Genomic DNA, 9,653 nt, shown 5'->3' with positions numbered 1-9,653 from the left:
GATATCCCTGTTTTAATAGAGGCAAAAAAGGAAGCAATTACTGGCCAAAAAAGGAGGATGATACATGCGGCCACAAAAATGGTAATCCCGCCAATCCCTAACAAGTGTTGCAGTTTTGAACTAAGATTCAGTAGTTAATTCTAAGAGTGGCATTGCTTAATTTTACCAGCGGCATTAGATTAACAAAAAGCATAAACAGTTCCAGGGGAGAGTGGGCACAACAACAACATGTGCTTCCATCTACTTATAAAGGGGGTGTTGCGGAGTTTATTACAACAAAGCAACAAGCATCATGTATGGGTTGGTCCCATTTTTGTTCACTACTTAATGGGAAAAGACAGCAATACAGTAGCTTCAATTCAACATTTATTTAAAACAGTACCAATACAAGTAGCACAACATCTCAAAGCACACTACACAATCATGTGGATGAAAGCCTTTACTGACCTTTCATGAGACGACAAAGATAAAATATGAATCTGCCAACACGAATAGGAAATCCAATCTCGTTTTGTGCAGTTGCACTGAACTCAAGCAAAGTAAGTTTGCTATAGCAACAAGTTGAATAGATATCCCTGTTTTAACAGAGGCAAAAAAGGAAACAATTACTGGCCAATAAAGGACGATGAAATATGCGGCCACAAAAAGAAGCATCTACCTTATCTTGATGGAAAAAAAGTATAGGACAGTACATTTCTAAAACGGTTGCATTGATTCATATTAATAGAGAAATTCTCTTAAAACAGTTCAGTAGTTAATTATGAGAGTGGCATTGCTTAATTTTATCAGCGGCATTATTGGATTAAGAAAAAGCATAAATAGTTCCAGGGGAGAGTGGGCGCAACAACACCATGTGCTTCCATCTACTTATAAAGGGGTTGATGCAGAGTTTGTTGTAACAAATCAACAAGCATCATGTCTGGGTTGGGACAATTTTTACCCACTTAATGGTAAAAGACAGCAGTTCAATAGCTTCAATTCAACATTTATCCAAAACAGTACCAATACAAGTAGCACAACATCTCAAAGCACACTGCACAATCATGTGGATGAAGGCCTGTACTGAGCTTTCATCAGACAGACAAGATAAAATATGAATCTACCTACACGAATAGGAAATCCAATCTCATTTTTTGAAGTTGCACTAAAATCAACAAAGTCGTCGCTGTGACATTTAAGTTCGCTATAGCAACAAGTTGAATAGATATCCCTGTTTTAACAGAGGCAAAAAAGGAAACAATTATTGGCCAATAAAGGAGGATGAAACATGCACCCATAGAAAGAAGCATCTACCTTATCTTGATGGAAACAAAGTATAGGACAGTAGCATTTCTAAAACGATTGCATTGGTTCATATTAACAGAGAAATTCTCTTAAAACAGATCAGCAGTTAATTCTGAGAGTGGCATTGCTTAATTTTACCAGCGGCATTAGATTAAGAAAAAGCAAAAACAGTTCCAGGGGAGAGTGGGTGCAACAAAACCATGTGCTTCCATCTAATTATAAAGGGGGTGATGCAAAGTTTGTTGTAACAAAGCAACAAGCATCATGTCTGGGTTGGTACCATTTTTGTTCACTACTTAATGGGAAAAGAGAGCAATACAATAGCTTCAATTCGACATTGTTTTAAAACAGTAGCAATACAAGTGGCACAGCATCTCAAAACACACTGCACGATCATGTGGATGAAGGCAAGTACCAACCTGTCATGACGCACACAAGATCACGTACGAATCTGCCAACACGAATAGGAAATCCAATCTCGTTTTGTGCAGTTGCACCGAAATCAAGCAAAGTCGCCGGTGTGACATTTAAGTTTGCTATAGCAACAAGTTGAATAGATATCCCTATTTTAACAGAGGCAAAAAAGAAACAATTACTGGCCAATAAAGGAGGATGAAACAAACGGCGACAAAAAGAAGCATCTAACTTATCTTGATGGAAAACAAAGTAGGACAGTAGCATTTCTAAAACGGTTGCATTGATTCATATTAACAGGGACATTCTCTTAAACAACATTCGTTAAGAATGTAATTTACTTTTAACAGTGGCATTGCTTCAATTTTCCAGCAGCATTCTTAGATTAACAACAGCAAAATAGTTGTATGGGACATGGGACATGCCAGCACCATGTGCGTCCACACGTATAAATCGGTGATGCAGAGTATGTAGCCAAGCAGCATATCCGCGTTGGTCCCATATTTGTTCTCTTTGAACCTTTTTCCTATGTGAGGGCAGCAAATCTAGTCTTGCACAAACTACTCAACCCCCAGTTTCTTTCCCTTTTCAACAAAGAGATCGGTTCCCTACAGATGTGTGTACCGGGTTACCCCCTTTTCCCTTTCCGACAAACAAAGCAGCTGGATAGCCAGTCTATACTACTTTCCCTCCCTCCTTTCCTCATTGAACCACGTCCTAGATTCATGCTCCACCCCACCGCACCCTTCTTTCCTCTTTGAACCAAGACCTAGATTCGACTACAAAATCGAAAAAGATCTGCATGCAGTTAGAGCAATGACAGTTTCAAAGAAACTTATACCTTAGGGTCGTCGGGATGTGGCAAGGCGTGCGGCGGGAGGCCAGATCTACCCACACTACGTACGGCAGCGAGGAAGAAGGGGTCAGTGGCACTCCCTCATAGGCACTGGGTGAAAGAGAACAGCGCAGCCGGCAGTGGATTGCCTCCCTCGCCGAAGGCGATAGAGTGAACGCTGCACCTCCTCCCCTTCCCGATGCGATGGGATCCGGATGCCTCCTTCACCAGCTGTGAGGGGGGAGAGAGACACAGAGGCCACAACACAGTCTTGTTTAGATCTGGTGAAGAGAGTGGGAGACTGTGAATACAGCAAACCCTAGCAAAGGAACGCTGAGCCTCCAGCGTGTATATATATATATGTAGTGCGGCGAGAGTGTGGAGAGTACAAACCCTAGTGAACAAGCGCTGAGGCTCCAGCTTATATAGTGCACTACATATATACTGTATTATGGACTAAGCTCCAGTGCCTTAACTGCACCTGCCTTTGGCTGTATGACAGGTGGGCCAGCCACATTTTGGGCCCACCTGTCATACCCCCTAAGGCAGGTGCACTAAGTCAATGAAGCTGCGTCCATATAGTACTCGTGTATACTACTAATATATAGCGGAGTGGTTTTCTTATTCTCTCCATAACAATCGTTTTAAACTATGTAAGTACGAAACGAAACTCTTTATTTAACGTACCAGTGAAGAAAACTACTACTCCTACTTGCGATGAACTAACGATCCTGCGTCCTGGTCGCACTTCCTGTCCTTCACGTGTTGTACACTACCCTGCCTTAAGTGAACAACCACACATGCGCCAAATTATCAGAAACGTGTGAGAGTGTGTACAAATAAAAAAATTTAATTTCAATTATCGAAAAGGTTTGAGAGTATGTACAGTTTGCCCTCTCTCAATAATTATGGTTTGTTGTGTTCGGCCTAAACTTGGTCAAACTTTACAAAGTTTGACTTCAGTCAAATCTAATATGCGGAGTAAATAAAAATGGAGGGCCACTACGCCCATCCGGGTTTTTAGTCCACACCATTTTTTTAATCAAAGTTAATAGCTGGACAAATAAAATTACACGGGAGCTGAACACAAAGTTCTAAGAAGGCTTAGAAATTAATACAAAACTTATGCTCTTAGTACCAACGTCGATCCTTCTTCGAGGAAACATTTGGTTCATAGCCAATTGTGTCATAAAATTGCACCAACATGAAAGACTACTGCGTCTCCAACACAGCCAAGCAAAGAGCACTGATGGAAGACAGCTTGTTTTTCATCAAAAATCGATCAGCTTCACTAGCCGACGCAACCATGAGGCGCAACCATGAGCATCGATAGGTCATGGTGGTGACGCATCATCCATTTGGCATCAAGTTTGGATGAGGCACTTATGAAGTTCGACAAATCCTCACTATGGTCTGTTTCTTCTCATTAATCAAGCTCGAGGAAGGAAGAACCACGTGGTAGAGGACAGTGAGGCGGAACAACAATGGCCATCCAATTTTGTGCAGTTCCACTAAAATTGAGGAAGACATGCCCGGGTATGGAGATACGCATCGTTGTTTGCAAAAATATAAAAAAGGGATATAGTGTTGTTACTTTGTTTTGGCAGTGGTACAAGATTAACAACGAAATCTGAATTGTCAATAAGAATTAATGAGAAGTAAACCAACAAACAGAAGCATCATGATTATCTTGATGGGAACAAAACAAGGATACCCGAGAAAAAAAGCATTTCTTCATTTAACCAGTGACATTATTAGATTAGCAGCAGCAATAGGAGCATATGGACAATGACCACACAACCACCATGTACTTTTTGTCGAAACAACATGTATACCTCCATCAAGGCATAAATCAGGACAACTTTTCGAGTGGCATTTCCTCTATAATAGTAGGTGATGTTGGACCAGCCGATGAACCCTAGCTACTATACATGGGGAGCTAGGGAGTAGTCGCATAGAAGAAAACCCGCATGCAGCGACCTGGGGAGCTGGACCAGTACAAGAAGTTATACCTCAGGTGGGCTAGATGTCGCTTAGGCGGGCGGGCGGGATCTGCCCACACGACGGCAGCGAACAAGGGCGCGGAGGACCTTCGTCCGTGCCAGCACCAGCTCCGAGAGGACGGTGCGCATCGGCTTCCTCCATCGCCGACGGCGACAACGTCAACACTGCACCTCCTCACCTCCCGCAGCAGACGGGATTCGGCCGGATCTATGACCACCAGTGAGGAGAGAGATAGAGTGGACACTGTCATCTTGTTTTGATATGGAGAGGGTGAGAGAGCGAGACGCGAGAAACCCTATCAAACAAGAGGCTATATATACAATGGAGTAAAAAATCTCTCCATTGCAGTGGTTTTAAATAGAATACGCGCGTTCCCGGAAAAAAGAAGCGAAAACTGACCAAGAAAGAAAACTCGATCAAAAACACGCCCCCGCTTCCAGGTCGCGGGAGTCGTCGCGCACACACACATAGACATAGACATGCATATCCGTGTTTACGTAAAATTCCATCTCCATCTCCATCTCCAATCATATTTGTCCAACTAGCACATTATTTACGTTGTTAATTATATACGCAGCAATATTAGACTACCCATAGTGGGAGTAACATAGGTGGTAACATAACACTTATCTAGGCAAAATAGATGATGTGGCATGTAATTAATGAAAAAAGAGAGGCATGTGGTAACATAGCTAGTTACTGTAACCTCACACATGTCAAGAAAAGATGAGTCTACAACCAAATAAATGGAGTGATGCATGACACAACACATATGTTACTACCCACTGTGGAGGTAGTAACATAGACTAATAACATGTGGATGTTACTACTCTAAGTTACTCCCCACTGTGACTAGTCTTAACGTACAACATCTTGTTTGCAGGCGTCCGGACCGCTGCCACGCCCACTCCTAACCAACCCCAACCCTCTTCATCACCCATGCGTGCTTCCCGCTCGAAACGGTCAGTGCCGCATTCATGCCCGGCCAGAGGGAACACGACCTCTCACTAGCGCCAGCATTGAAGCGGCACGCCAGCCGAGAGAACATCACCCGCGCCGCTTCCTGGTGCACGCGACTGCTCCGCGTTCGAAGGTCGCAATAGCCAGCCACAACATGCATGTAAAAAGTTCTTGGGAGTCCGTGCTACAGCTAGCTGTCCTCCCCCAACTCGTCAATCTCTTCCAGTAGTGCTAGTACTCCATGGCGCGATCCATCGACAAGCAGGCGGGAAAGTTATAGTATACTCGGTTTGTGGTGAGTGGCTTGCCGAGCGACCATGTGGGGTGGAGCCGTGGAGGAGGGTGAGACACGAACGCGACAGACGTGATTTAAATGTTGGTTTTGCTTGATGGCGCGATCCAATGAAACAAAATGTTGGTTTCTCTCCGTTTCATTTTTTCTTCGGAAAAACGGAAACTTTCCACTCCATTTTCATTCCTACTCCAAGGTTGCCCCGTTACAACATTCCATCAAATACAAAGGAAAACTAACACGCATGCTGATGCATCTCAATGATTCAAAGATCATAGCCAAATTTTACTTCACAACTAAAGACAAAAGTAGTGAGAGCATGTACAAAAGAAAAACTATTGATGCGGTCACTACGAGTTAAACCCTAAACCCCAAACAGGATTTAATTTCCTGGCTAGGTAGAACCTGTCGAAGGAAAGATGGCTGGCACCCTCGGATCATACCATGCTTTTGTGCAGTTCCACTAAAATCGAGTTGAGCTTCCCTGATGGCAAAGATATTGAAGAAGTGTGATTAGAATAATAGTACTGGCACTAGTTCATGAGACATAAACTCATCACAAATAGAAGCCGGTAGAAGTAGAGAAAGATTGACATGGAGATGGAGCTCCGTGGGGAGCTACGGCAGTGGAGCAAGCCGGCTCCAAAAGGAAGATGTAATACTACCTGGGACGTCGGGCTGTAGCTAGAAGGGCGGTTGGGACGCGGCATCAGCCCATACCGCGGGGACCCCCGATTGGGACGCACCGACTATGGGTTTTCTCCCTCGCCGATGTCGACCGCGTCTACGCAGAACATTGTTCCCTTCCCCCAGCGGCGGGATCAGGCCGGATATGTGACTAGCGGTGTGGCCACCGTCGTTCTATGCTTGTGAAGAGAGCAAGCCAAGCAAGCAGGCTTGTAGCTTAGGCTCTTGCTAGTGTATATACAGTGGTTTTCTTTTTCTCTCCATATCAACCATTTTGTATTGCGTATGTGTCATTGAAGAGTGAAATGATGGTTGCTTCTTCTGACTAACTTACTGTGTTATTTGACTGCTCCTTAGTGGCCCCTAAACGTACTCCCCCTACATGTATGACCGTTCCTAAGTCTCACTTGTACTTATCTCTATTTTCTTGCATGACACATACACAGGATGCGCATAGAGGAATTTTACTGCATGTTGTTACGTAGTACTGTACTACTAGTACCTACTCCCTCCTTCCGGTTCACTACTTGTACTCCCTCCGTCCTGGCTTATTGGTCCCCTTTGTACTCAATTCATGGGCTCGTTTTCCTCAAGAAATTGTCTTTACCAACGTATTAATATCGGGAATGCATGCGTGAACAACGAATGATTAAAGCTTGCATGCAACGTTTTGATAAAGCATTGACATATGAACATGTGAATGTGAGGGACTAGAACCTCGTGCATGCATGCAATAGTCACACGTACACATGGACGCAAAAACGCGCGCGACGTCCTAATGCATGCATGTCCGAGCACACGACGGAACACACACGGTCACGCTCACACTAGTAAAAAAAGGGCCTAATGTGAAGCACATTAGTCCCGGTTTGCAACTGAACCGGCACTAATGTGACCATTAGTGTCGGTTCCAACGGCTAGGCGATCGGCGCTCATTAGTACCGGTTCGTGGCGAACCTTTAGTACCGGTTCATGCCACGAACCGGTACTAAAGAGGCAGTGGCTAGCTATTGTCATGCTGGGGCCCGACCAGCCCCTTTAGTACCAGTTCTTGGCATGAACCGGCACTAAAGAGGTTGTGGCAGGCTGTTTTTAGTCCCACCTCGCTCCCCAAACAGGGTTTTTACCACCTTAAATATGTTACTTCTGAAACTATCACAAGCACTTGGTCTTTATTGAACTCTATGGGTAGAATTTTTGGCCGCAATATGAGTCTTCACCGGTTTCTAAACCGTTGAGGACTCATATTGACAATTCAGACTGTACACAAAAAAATCATTGATAATCAATGTATTTTTTATGTATATTTTTACATTTTAACACCCTCACTCTCAAAATTTTAATAACTTATTACAAGTCAGAAAGTTTTTTGCGTTCAGCATGCACCATTCAGAACCACGACATCAACTTTCAACCCTTTCTGACATAATTTGCTATTTTTCATGCATTTACTGATTTGTTTTGAGCTAAATGGCCCTGAAATTGAGAAGCTCTACAAATGAACTCTGAAAAGTTTGAAACTTGGCATGGTATCATCATTTCACCCGCCTAGCATGTGCAAAAAAGTAGAGAGGGTAACGGGAAAAACTGGATGCACATCGTGTACAAACTGGACAATCTCTTTCGAAGTATCAGGGTTTCGGACGAAAACTCATCTGTTAGACCGGCAATTTCAAATTTTAATAACTTATTACAACTCTGGACGTTTTTTGCATTCAACATGCACCATTCAAAGCCACGTCATCAACTTTCAACCCTTTGTGACATAATTTGCTATTTTTAATGCATTTACTGATTTGTTTTGAGCTAAATGGCCCTGCAATTGAAAATCTCTACAAATGAACTCTGAAAAGGTTGAAACTTGGCATGGTATCACCATTTCACCCGCATAGCATGTGCAAAAAAGTAGAAAGGGTCAAGGCAAAAACTGGATGCACTTCGTGTACCAACTGGACAATCTCTTTCGAAGTATCAGGGTTTCGGACGAAAACTCATCTGTTACACCGGCAATTCAAAATTTTAATAAATTATTACAACTCCGGAAGTTTTTTGTATCCAGCATGCACCATTCAAAGCCACGTCGTCAACTTTCAACCGTTTCCGACATAATTTGTTGTTTTTCACGCATTTACTGATTTCTTTTGAGGTAAATGGCCCTGAAATTGAAAAGCTCTACAAATGAACTCTGAAAAGGTTGAAACTTGGCATGGTATCATCATTTCACCCGCATAGCATGTGCAAAAAAGTAGAGAGGGTCACGGCAAAAACTAGATGCACTTCGTGTACAGACTGGACAATCACTTTCGAAGTATCAGGGTTTTGGAAGAAAACTCATCTGTTACACCGGCAATTCAAAATTTTAATAACTTATTACAACTCCGGACGTTTTTTGCATTCAGCATGCACCATTCAAAGCCACATCATCAACTTTTAACCGTTTCCGACATATTTTTTAGTTTGTCATGCATTTACTGATTTCTTTTGAGCTAAATGGCCCTGAAATTGAAAAGCTCTACAAATGAACTCTGAAAAGGTTGAACTTGGCATGGTATCATCATTTCACCCGCATAGCATGTGCAAAAAAGTAGAGAGGGTCACCACAAAAACTGGATGCACTTCGTGTACCAACTGGACAATCTCTTTCGAAGTATCAGGGTTTCGGACGAAAACTCATCTGTTACACCGGCAATTCAAAATTTTAATAAGTTATTACAACTCTGGACGTCTTTTGCATTCAGCACGCACCATTCAAAGCGTCGTCATCAACTTTCAACCCTTTGTGACATAATTTCCTATTCTTAATGCATTACTGATTTGTTTTGAGCTAAAGGGCCCTGAAATTGAAAAGCTCTCCAAATGGACTCTGAATAGGTTGAAACTTGGCATGGTATCATCATTTCACCCGCATAGCATGTGCAAAAAAGTAGAGAGGGTCACGGCAAAAACTGGATGTACTTCGTGTACAAACTAGATAATCTCTTTCGAAGTATCAGGGTTTCGGACGAAAACTCATCTGTTACACCGGCAATTCAAAATTTAAATAACTTATCACAACTCCGGACATTTTTTGCATCCAGCATGCAACATTCAAAGCCACGTCATCAACTTTCAACCCTTTCTGACATAATTTGCTATTTTTAATGCATTTAGTGATTTGTTTTGAGCTAAATGGCCCTG

The sequence above is a fragment of the Aegilops tauschii genome, chromosome 6 (genome assembly GCF_002575655.3).
Source record: "Aegilops tauschii subsp. strangulata cultivar AL8/78 chromosome 6, Aet v6.0, whole genome shotgun sequence".
NCBI lineage: Eukaryota > Viridiplantae > Streptophyta > Magnoliopsida > Poales > Poaceae > Aegilops > Aegilops tauschii.
Note: the sequence above shows the minus strand (reverse complement) of the source record.